Raw genomic sequence first — 13,129 nt, 5'->3', positions numbered from 1 at the left:
TGTTTCCAGAGTAACTGGTTCAACTCTTTGTTTTGGTAAAGGTTCTACTGATTCAGATATACTCATTTCCACTACCGGTTCCTTTTCATAAATTTTGATTTGACTTTTGTTTAGTTTATCTACTTTGACATTAGCACTCTCCAAAATTCTCTACAATCTCTTGTTATAACATCTATATGATTTAATTTCATTTATAATAACCAAGAAATATGCCTTCATCACATCTAGGATGAAATTTCCCAATAGTATCATCTCTCCTGATATAACATTTACTACCAAAGATTCTGAAATACTTAATTGTAGGTGTATTGTCAAACCATAATTCATAAGGTGTATTATCAGTTTCTCCTTTGATGTGTACTCTGTTGAATGTATAAACTAATGTACTTACTGCTTCTCTCTAGTATATATGAGGTAGATTAGTTTTCATCATCATTGTTCTAGCAGCATCCAAGATAGTTTTCTTCTTCCTTTCCACAACTCCATTCTACTGAGGTGTCCGGGGAGCAAAAAATTATCTTCTTATACCATGCTTGTCACAAAAGATTATTCTCACCGGATGTGAATTCTCCACCATGATCTGATCTCAAAAATTTAATCTTCAATCTTATCTTAGTTTCCACTTTAGCCTTAAAGATTTTAAACTTTTCACATGCTTCAAATTTTTCTCTCAAAAAAGTAACCAACATCATTCTAGAATAATCATCAATGATTAGCATGAAATATCTATCACCATGAAAACTTTTAACTCTACCAAGGTCACATATATCAGTATGAATAAGATCTATAACATCATTTGATTTATCTTGTATACTCCTAAAAGTGGTTCTGTCCTATCTACCCATTTGACATTCTTTACATATCATATTATAGGGCTTCATAATCTTAGGTATATCCCTAACTGCCTTAGTTGAACTGATCCTCACAATGTAATCAAAATTCACATGACATAACCTTTTATGCCATAGCCAACTCTCATTAATCTGTGTACTCAATCATTCCTCTCATTGGAGTTCAAATGAAAGATATTACCTTTTGTCCATGTACCGGTTGCAATATCCAAGCCAGATCTGTTAATGATTTTGCATTTTCCATCCTTGAATAGTATTTGAAATCCCTTGTCTACCAATTGTCCTACACTCAAAAGATTATACTTCAAATCTTCAACATAATAAACATTGTTAGTATTGTTCTTACGATCCTATGATATAGTTCTTTTTCGTTTGATCATACATGCCTTGTCATCTCCAAATCTAACTAGTCCACCATCAAATTCTTGCAAAGAAAAAAACTTCCCTTTATCTCCAGTCATATGATGTGAACAACCACTGTAAATTGCCCATTCATCCTTTTCCTCAATTTTAGTATCAAGTGGCTTCTCTTTAGGTACATTCTCTTCAAGTGCTGAATCATCTTCCTTGATAGCCAAGAATACCCATTCTTTTTGATTACCAGATCCACTAGCAGAGTCTTCTGTCGGTTCATCATCTGAATCAGTAATGCCTTCCTCATCCGGTATGTAGCATGATTTGTCTATGTTTTTCTCATATTTATATTTGTTCTGATATCCAGGGTTAGGCTTAAATGATCTCTTAACTTTTTCTTCAAATCTTGAATTCCTTTCAGGACATCTAGATGCAAAATGACCAATCTTATTACATGCAAAACATTTAAAAGGTGCTTTTCCTTCATACTCACAGTTCCAAAAGGTCCAAATTCTTCAAGCTCAAAAGAAGATAGTTTCCCAGCCAAGGTATCTTTATTGATGGATGTATTAGCCATTCTTCTTAGCTCATTGATAGAAGTAGCCTTCATTTTGTAAGCTGATGGTAGGGCTCTTAGGACTTTAGAAACAATTTCATCTTTGCTCAGAGTTCCACCACAACATTGAATTCCCATAACAATCTCATTTACCCTTTTCATGAATATAGTAATCCTTTCATCTTCTTCCATCTTCAAGTTTTCATATCTCACCCGGTAACCATGAAGTTTAGCAATCTTCACTGTAGGGTCACCTTCATTAAGAGTCTCCAACTTATCCCATATAGCCTTTCTAGATGATTTGTCTATTAATCGCATTATTTGTTGATCAAAAAGTGCACACAAGAGGGCTTCTCTTTCTCTAGAATCATTCTCAAGATCCTTGTCTAGGTTTTTCGGAGGAGGATTGTCAGATCCCAAATTATAGAGTGTGGCACCAATCTATGGGATCTCTCAAATCTCCTTTCCAAGAAATCTTAGATGAGTCTCCATCCAAATCTTCCATACTATGTAATTTGTTCCATCAAGCCTTAGAATATCCCTTTGAAAGATAGCTCCTAAAGAACTGGATGAACTTGAACTTTTAGTCATAATAGGATCTAACTCAAGCGGTTCAACTTTCTGTAGAGAGGACCAAAGCTCTGATACCAATTGTTAGACAATTGAGATAACCAGAAGACAACTGAGAGGGGGGGGGAGGTTAATCAGTTGTCATAGATTATTGGAAGCATTAGCAATTTAAACTTTAATACTGGAACCCAAAACAATAATACAAGAATAGCAGTTAATCTAATTAAGCATAAACAATAATCACGTAATAAAAGCCATTCACACAACACCAAGATTTGTACGTGGAAAACCTAGTAAAGGGAAAAACTACAGTGGGAAGCCTACCCACAGTAAGATAACACTTCTGCATTAAGTATGTGAATTACAATGAAGGGGCCCACACTTGGAGGAAGGCCAAAAACCTAGATCACACTGCTCATCACAAAAGGAGTCTCATTGACTACATACAAATCCAGACAACAAGCCAAAGAAGTGTTGAACAGTAGAAGATAACATCTCCTATGCCATAGTATAGTTCTGGTTAACCTCAATACCGAAGGACTAAATCCTCTTACATAAATCCAATTTGATCTCCTATGATCGACCAACTCCTCTACCTAAATGATATTACATTATTCACACATTACATTCCTTGACCATGACCTCTTACATTAACCATGATGATCTATAATGAGATCTTACATCTATATATACAAACCGTCAACCATAACAGTCAGGTCAGCCATTAGTCAATAAACTAATTACATAATTACAAACCATGTCAGCCTTAGACCAAACAAGTGATGTCAACACATAAGACTTCCTAGAAATACATCAATTTCCTATCCATATGTTACATTAAAGTCGGTCCATAACCTAGATCAACCGGGATCAAGTATAGGTCCACATTCTTCAACAATGATCTCCAAACACCGAGTCTCAAACATGATCACCAACAGCATCCTGAAACTCCATCAGAAGCTACACCAACACCACTTATGTAATTCATCAAAGATCTCCATCAAAAGCTCTATCGGTGAAACCCTCGTCGGAACCAGAAACTAATCTTCTAAGTAAGCAGGATAACATCCAATCACCAGACCAAAACCAACTGACCAAATATGATTATAGGTATCATGAACAAGCCAATTTCATCACCAAATTATATTGGAGTGTGCTGGATCATACCGGATCCAAGTTAACCAGAAACCACTTAACCTACCAAGACTAGAAGGGTGCTGATAAAGCATCCAAATAGCTAGTGTTGACATCAATGAAAAAACATCAATGCAACACATAATCAATTTCACCAAATAGCTAGCATAAATCACCAAAAACTCACACAAAGATCAATGAAGATCACCAAAACAAATAGGTCATGACTAGGAAACACTAAAAAGCACATTAGAATCATTCAGAACAATTGCACCAACACCTCTTTTCAAATCTTCATTGGTCAACGCCTCAAAGCTCAAGAACACAACCAATCAACAACTATCACAAGGAAAGATAACTTGTAGAACACAAAATCATGAACCATTTGAACTAAAGATACACAAAATCATCCCAAACAATAATCCATAGTCTCATCATAAGATCTGATAACACCAGAATATACTGGAGGAAATACTAGATTCTGCGAAATAGTGATCAGCAAAATAAAACTACAAAACTAGATTCCCAAACTCACTGGAATAACTCATAGGAATATGTTAACATCAATGAAAACAACCTATCCTAGAAACAACAATGAAAAACCAAATCTAACAATCTCCCCAATAATCCAACAATCTCCCCCTTTGGCATTGATGGCAACATATGAATGCGAAAAATAGTCAATGCAAAGAAAGAAGATATCATGAGCAAACTCCCCCTAAGATCAAGATAGATAAAAACATTTTTCACATGATGTCTCTCTCCCTTTTATAGTAATGCCAAATATCACCAAAATAGAAAATCAAACTCTCAATATAGAATCATGAGTCTGTCTCCCTAGGATACATAACCAAATCAATAGACTACTCCAGCAGAGGAGCATCACCAACTCATCAATCCGGATAAAAGAATAGGGCTTTGAATTTCACTGGATTGATGCAACTCAATGCATCTAGTTCTCATTAGGAGGGGTAGATACCCCTAAATTGTCTCTTAAATAGATAAATGTATCTACAAGCAAAGGCTTAGTAAAAATATTATCAATTTTTTCCTTTGTAGATACATATTCTAGCTTCACCTTTCGTTCACTGATTTGATCTCTCAAGTAATTATATTTAATTGATATATGCTTAGTCTTTGAATGTTGCACCAGATTATTTGACATGTTTATAGCACTAGAATTATCATAGTATATAGTAGTAGGCTCATCATAAATAACTCTGATATTTTTCAACATTTGCTTCATCCAAACTATCCAAGTGCAATTACTAGTAGTAGCAATGTACTCATCTTCAATAGTAGATAAAGATATTGAATCTTGTTTCTTGCTAGCCCATGAAACCAACTTCTTACCTAAAAAGAATGCTCCACCGATAGTACTCTTTCGTTCATCAATTTCATGAGTCCAATCTGCATCAGTGTAAGCATATAACATGAAATCATCATTCTTTGGACACCATAAACAATAATCCCTAGTTCCCTTTATCTATCTGAATATTCTTTTAAGAATAGTGACATGAATCTCCTTCAGATCAACTTGATATCTAGTATCCATATACACAACATGCATAATGTCAGGCCTAGTCTAAGTAAGATATAGCAGTCTGCCAACCATAGATCTATACAAACTCTGATTATCTTTAGGAGATTCATCATTTTTAGATAATTTACAAGAAGTCACCATAGGAGTTCCAACCAATTTGGAGTCATCTAGTCCAAAATTCTTCAGCAATTCCTTCATATACTTAGTTTGAGATATAAAGATAACTTTTCCTATCTATACAATCTGCAAACCTAAGAAAAAATTCATCTCACCAATCATAGGCATCTCAAATTCTTTTGCATATCACCGAAAAACTTTATACTCATATCATCATCACCACCAGAGACAATGTCATCAAAAAAGACTTCAACAATCAGAATGTTATCATTTTCAATTCTAAAGTACAAATTACTATCAACAACACCTTTGATAAATCCCAATTTTAGCAAGTATTTGTCTAACCTAACATACTAGGATCTAGGATCTTGTTTCAATCCATAAAGTGATTTCTTCAACTTACATACCATGTCTCCATCATCTGACAATGAAAATCCATCAGGCTATTTAATGTAAACTTCTTCTTCTAGATCACCATTCAAAAATGCAAATTTGAAATCCACTTGGTATACCTCAAAATCTTAATAAGAAGCATAAGCAAGCAACAATATAACAACTTCAATTCTCACAACTGGAGAAAAAGTTTTTTCATAATCAATCCCTTCTTGCTATGAATATCCTTTGCAAACTAGCCTAGCTTTATTTCTGACTACTTCACCTGCTTCATTCAATTGATTTCCAAAAACCCATTTTGTACCAATAACATTTTTATCCTTAGGTCTAGGCACAAGTTCCCAAGTGTTCTTTTCAATATGATCTAATTCTTCTTTCATGGCTCTAAACCAATTATCATTTTATAGGCTTCAACAACATCTTTAGGTTCAACTTTAGAAATCAAACATACTTCATCTGCAACTAACCTTCTTCTAGTCATCACACCTTTATTCATGTCACCAATAATCTGATTCTCAGAATAATTCAATCTTACATACCTCAGAGTCTTCTAATTGTTTTGATCTTTAGGTTATTGCACATCATCACTAGCAACATCAACATCCAGATTAACAGTCTCTATTGAATCATTTTGTTTAGTTTCTTCAAGCTAAATAGGATCTAAAACAACATGTTGACCTTCATCATAAGCTCTGATCTCCTTCCCAAGGTTTTCATCCACCTTCACATTTGCACTCTCAACTATCTTTCTCAGTCTCTTCTTATAGCACCAGTAGGCTTTTCTATTTGTAGAATATCCCAAAAAGATACCTTCATCACTTCTAGCATAAAACTTTCCAATATCCTCATCTCTCTTGATATAGCATTTGCTACCAAAAATTTTGAAATATTTCATAGTAGGAACATGACCAAACCAAAGCTCATAAGGGGTCTTACCGGTATCACCTTTGATATGAACTTTATTGAATGTATAGAATATAGTGCTAATAGCTTCTCTCCAGTAGACCTTCAAAACATTTCCTTCAATCAACATAGTTCTTGCAGCATCTAAAATAGTACGATCCTTCCTTGCAACAATCCTATTTTGCTGTGGGGTCCTAGGAGCAGATAGTTGTCTTCTGATTCCTTGCATGTCATAGAAAGAATTGAACTCACAATAATATAATTCTCCACCTCTATCAGATCTCAGACACTTCAACTTCAATCCAGACTCAGTTTCAACTTTGGCTTTGAATATCCTGAATTTCTCAAATGCTTCTGATTTTTCTTTAAAAAATACAACCCACATCATTCTGGAATAATCATCAATTAGCAGCATAAAGTATCTATCACCTTTCACACTTCTAACATTTGTAGGTCCACATAGATCAATATGCACAAGATCTAAAAAACCATCTAATGTATATCATTTACTCTTGAAAGAAATCCTTGTTTGCTTACCCAATTGATATTCCTTACATATCAGATTAACAGGTTTAACAATCTTAGGTAGATCCCTAACAACTTGTGTAGAACTAATCTTGATCAAAGAATCAAAGTTTACATGACACATTCTTCTATGCCACAACCAACTCTCATCTATCTTAACAATCAAATAATTTTCTCACCAGCACTCAAATGAAAAATGTCACCTTCAGTCTTAGTTCTAGATGCAATCTCTATACCTAAGGCATTCAAGATCTTGCATTTACCATCTTTGAATTGTAGATCATAACCCTTATCAACCATCTGTCCAACACTCAAAAGATTATGCTTCAAACATTCAACATACAAGACATCATCAGTGTTATGCTTACCATCAAAAGAAATAGAACCTCTCCTATGGATTACATAGGCTTTTTCATCACAATATCTAACTATTCCACTATCATAGTTTTCCATGCTTACAAATTTTCTTTTGTCACCGGTCATATGATGTGAACAACCACTATCAATTATCCATTCACCCTTTTCTTCTACCTTTGCAGCCAAAGATTTGTCCTCAACAGAATAGCTAGTGGAATCAATAGGCATATAGGTATACCTTCTTTAATAGAAATAAACACAACTTCATATCCTTCCGATTCATCATCTGTAACACCTTCATTTGTAACATAATAATAGTTCTTCTAGTTCCTAAACTTTTGGTTACACTTATAAGTCTTATCATACTTTTCATGTTTCTCATATCTATCATTCCTATCATTCCTATCATTCTTATCAAACTTATCATGTCTGTCATACTTAGCCATTCTCTCCAAGTATCTAGAAGAAAAGTGCCCTCTCTTATTATAAGAAAAACATTTTAGGGGCAACTTTCCATCATACTTATTGGAACCCTTAGGGAATCTCCAAGCAATCAATTCTTCAAGCTCATCAAGCTCTCTTTCTTGCTCTATTGTCTCTCTTCTTTCTCTTTCATATATGGATATCCTGCACTCATCAGGATCATATTTCTGCTTGCCATACATAGATTTTGATGCTTTGAATGTTGTCTCAGAATTTCCATGTGATTCTCCAAATTTTCTTAGCTCAAATGCAACAAGTTTTCCAACCAACACATCTCTTGTCACTGTAGTTACACTCCAGATCTCATCAATAGTGGCAGCCTTATGTTTATAAGAAGGAGGAAAAGATCTCAGCACCTTAGCAACAATTTCATCATCTTCAATCTTTCCACTGATAGATTTGATACCAAGGACAAGCTCATTCACCTTAGCCATGTATGAATGTATGTTCTCATCATCTCCCATATTAAATGTCGCATACTTTCCTTTTAAACTCTGCAACTTAGAAACTTTCACTTTATTGTCACCTTCATACAAGATTTCAACCTTCACCCAGATCTCATGTGCAGTCTGAAGTTCCATAACATTTGTCATTTTAGAATCAGTCAGGGCACTAAGCAATTCTTCCTTCACTCTAATGTTATATTAAGCTTCCTTAACCTCATCAGGAGTGGATGGTCTATTCTGAGGAACAACATAGGCATTCTTGGTAGTTTTCCAATAATCTTCTCCAAGACATTTCAAATGCACCTCCATCCGTCTCTTCCACATAGTATAGTTGCTTCCATCAAACCTCAAACCATCCTTCTTGAAAAGAATACCTTGAGCTTCCATCTCGGATCTTCTCAAGCGGTTAATATTCTACCAAAGGATCTAGCTCTGATACTAATTGTTAGCAATAATAAATAAGGAAGACTAAGAGGGGGGATGGAATTAGTCTTCACTGAATCACAACAAATTAAAATTCAAAACATAAATTGATAGTCTGCAACAACAACAGATAAGAAAATTAAGAGCACAACACACAACACCAAGATTTTGACGTGGAAAACCTGATTAAGGGAAAAACCACAATGGGAACCTACCCACAACAATAAGATGATACTGATGATATGATGAATCAATAAGGATCCATATAACTACTAAGAGAGGGGGGGGTTAATTAATAGATAGAAAACTGACAATACTTTCACCAAACTCATAAACAATCTCACAAGTCAATCACTGAACTAAATTGGTTCAAACACTAAGCTACAAACTACAATATCATTGATAGTTTTACCGGTTGATTGGCATACCAAAATAATAGTAAAATAGACCTGAAACCCCAAAACCATTTAACCAAAACTTCAAAATACTTTACTAGCAATATTAAAAGCACATTTTAGATTACTATCGGTCATCTTATCATAACTAAGTGGATTTAATAGTTAAGAAAATTAACCATTGCAATCACAACCACATAAAGCATTCACCACTTGAAACAATGATTTTTGACGTGGAAACTCAATTGGGAAAAACCACGGTGGGGATGAATACCCACAAGTATTCTGAAGTCTTTTGAAGTTCACCCTGTTAGGAGCCAAGCCTATTAAAGCTTTACAAAAAGTCCTGTTAAGAACAGATCTTGTTAGGGACCACCTGGTTAAGGGATTGATTGTTGGCATATGATGAAGCGATGACAATGTATGTTGTCATTAATCTTGATGAATCGGTATGAACTGGTATGAAGATTGGAAGCAGTTATGGTCAACCGGGATGGAGTGGACCAGTGTCGGGGTTCACTAAGTGTGACTACCAGTTGGTAGTCTCTGTTAAGCTCTAGGGTTTTTGGTTTGGCTTATGCAGTGCAACTGATGACATTTTGTGATGAGTTAGTTAAGAGATAAGGATGAGATCGTGGTGCCATGTCAGTTATGTGCATGTGAAGGATTTCTTTGAGGATCTTGCACATGAAGATCAAATTCATTGAATGTCTACCTTGGGAATGCGTGATGTTTTGAGTGATGTGTGAAGAGAGCGTGATGGGTTACTGATTTCTAGATGTGGTGAAGATTGGATGATGCAGAATGACTTGAGATTTGTTTTAGATTGTTTCATTCTATGCAATGGATCTAATGGTTAGGATTATACCGCTTGTAATTGTAAACCTAAAATGTTTAGGGTTTAGGGTTTATGCCACGGACCTAATTATTGTCTATAAGGTCGATGATGTTTGTTATTGTTTGGGTTGGAGAATGATTTGTTTGTGTCCACATGTTGAGATACTTGCCAAACCGGAGTGTGGAATCTACAGAGTGTGATTGTAGAGGAGAGGAGCTAAAAAGGATCTACCTTAGCAAGTAGTGTTGTTATTAGATCAAAGCTTTACCTGTTGGCTTCTAATCATTTCAACAGAAGGAAAATCCCTTGACCATGTAGCTTTAATAGGCTTGTTGCAAATCCTCTAACCAGGTGACTCAAGTTCATTGAGTTCTTTAAATCCTCTAGCGAGGTAACCTTTAATAGGGTTTCAACCTTTAACAGGGTTTATAGCCATCCCTTAACTGGGTGATCTCTAACAGGATTGGTTCCTAACAAAACCTTATTGTAAAGTCTTTAACCAGACTAGGCTCCTAATAGAGTGGACTTCAAAAGAGTTCAAAACAAGCTTGTGGGTATTCATACCCACCGTGATTTTTCCCATTTGGGTTTCCATGTGAAAAGATATTTGTGTTATGGGTTGTGAGTTTTCATGTGATGATTGAGTAGTCTTTGATTAAAGTTGAATATGCATGTAGTGCTAAATGATTGTGGTATTGTTGATACAACTCATGCTTGATTATATTAGGAAGTAGTCATCAAGATTTAGGATCCGTTAAATGTTGTCTAAAGTGTAATACCCTAAAAATGGTCATCTAAGTCATGAGCCCCTAATCTCGACAACATCACCAAGGTCCTAACCAAAGGCAATTAAACCAATCTTGAGCACATTATTAATTCTTTAATCATCAAATATCACACGGTAAATCAATTACTCAATATTAATTAAATATTTATTTAATTAATTGAATCATTCCAAGAATATCATCTTTGATCAATAATCCTATTTAATTTATTAAATATCCTAGCATATTTAATTAATTAATAAATTTGCCATTAATCATGCAAAAAAGGAATTAATTTATTACAAAAGAAGAATTAATTACAAAGAAAGAGTTAAATTGAAAATAAAATAACAGAATTGAATTGAGAGAGAAATCAAACTTGAGATATTATTTATTTTTCTAAATTTAGAACTTGAAATCAGAAAAGCAATTAATTGAATTATTGAATTATTCTGTAAAATTGGAACTCAAAGCTTTTCTGAAAAAGAAGTTCAGTTGCATTGAAAAGACTCTTTTCTTGAATAAATAAAAGAATTATCTATTTTTATCACAAATACATGGAATTAATTTAATATTATTTCCAATGCAACTTGAACTTCTTATCTAAATGCATTTCAATAAAACTATAATTGGAATCTATCTCGAAGTTAACTAAACCTGATTTCTTAATTATTTTCAATTAATCCTAAATTGATCTTTTTCATCATCTCTCTTGTAATTCTCTATAAATTCAGCCTTGAGCTCTCATTCAATTCACTCCAGAGATACTTGAGAATCACCCTAGAGATACTTGAGAATCACCCCAGAGATTTTTTAGAACACGCTTGGAGATTATTATTACGCTGATTTTTGCTCTAGAGTCATTGAATACATTGTGCTTTTTTAGATTATTTGCATCCATATTTAGTTTATCTATTATTTCTTGAATTTGTTATTGCTTGAATTATTCATCCATCTTGCATCAATTTTAGCTTAATATCATGCTCATATAGATTAAATCCTTCATCTTGGTGTAGTCTAGTCACTAGTATTACTTATAAAAATCTGAGAGCAATCTTATACTCACATCTTTTAGAAGGTAATTAGTCACTTTGTTATGGTTTATTATTTATTGATTATTTATTTACTAACCATACATGTAATGACTTAATTGAAGTGTTGTGCTTGCAACTACATACCCTTTTTCACACACACATTTCTGGCGCCCACCGTGGGGCAGAAGACTACATTTTTTGGCCTCCAAGACTAACTTTTTTTATTTTTGTTATTTTTCAAATTTTTTGACTTCTCGGATTTTTGTCTGTACAGTCTCTTCGTTATATCATTTTTCAAATTTTTGAAAATTCTCTACGTCATCTCGTACGACATTTCCTACAGGATGAAATGACAAACTACAGGTGTCGTACAAAATAGAATTTTGTATCATACAAGAAGGAATCTTGTATCATACGATCTGGTAAACTCTGTCGTACGACTCTATTTTTTTTGGTTGAAGAGAAAAAAAATAAAATTTCATGATTTTGGTTTTTCTGTTCAAATTGATTATTTTGACGACTAACCCTAGTTGTTTATCTGTCTATCTTAGAATTTTTCACAGCCTAATCAGTTTTTTGCAAAACGCTTGTCGAAGAATACGCTTGTCGCACAAAGACAATATGACTATTGATTCGTTGTCTTTGCAGGCTGCCTAAGGAGAATCGACTAAACATCGTGTATTCTTTAAATTCATTTTTAGGAACCTAACTTGCTATCTAGTTAAAGAACAAATATGTATTTTGTGTTTTAAGTAAATTCTGAGAGGTAGGAGAGTATGCTCTTGTCTGTATAGACAATTAGAAATCCAGACCCTTGAGGCCTTTTCTTTAAGTTTGAAATTTGTACATCTTTAGCGGGTCTACCCTCTCAAGGAGCTAATAACTCTTTAGCCATTACGGTTGGTGAGAGGGGAACGAACCAAGTGGGAACGGATAAACGCCAAGTACTCCAACCCACTATAAACTAAACATGATTTGATGAAAATCAAGTCAATGATAGTGCTCGGGAATAGCTCTCCTCCATACCTTTGGGTATATTAAACCTTGGCTTTCAAGGCTGGGAGACCTCTTATTTGAGTTTATACCTTGACGTGCCGAATGGACCCCTTACTAGATCTAATTAAAATTAGAAGCTACCTAGTTCACCTCCGAAAGGGGGCATAATCTTTGTGCAAGAGAAATAGTAACTCTCCCAAGATACTTGTCATTTTGTGCCCCCATTAGCTTTTGGAGTCAGATAATACGACGTTGAGAATCCATTGCGTAAGACTCAGTGGATGTATTATGATTAGCTATTGGGTGTGTACCCGAGTCTACAAGCAAAGCTTTTCTTCTCTCACCAATTTCCGTAGGGTTTGCATGTTGTGATTGGAGTTACTGTTCATATTACGTGTTTTCTGTGTTTTCATCCCTGAAACTGAAACTGAAATACCAAAATTGGAG

Source organism: Cryptomeria japonica, chromosome 2, assembly GCF_030272615.1.
Source record: "Cryptomeria japonica chromosome 2, Sugi_1.0, whole genome shotgun sequence".
In the NCBI taxonomy this organism is placed as follows: Eukaryota; Viridiplantae; Streptophyta; class Pinopsida; order Cupressales; family Cupressaceae; genus Cryptomeria; species Cryptomeria japonica.
The sequence above is the reverse complement of the archived record's forward strand: the minus strand, read 5'-3'. Positions refer to the sequence as shown.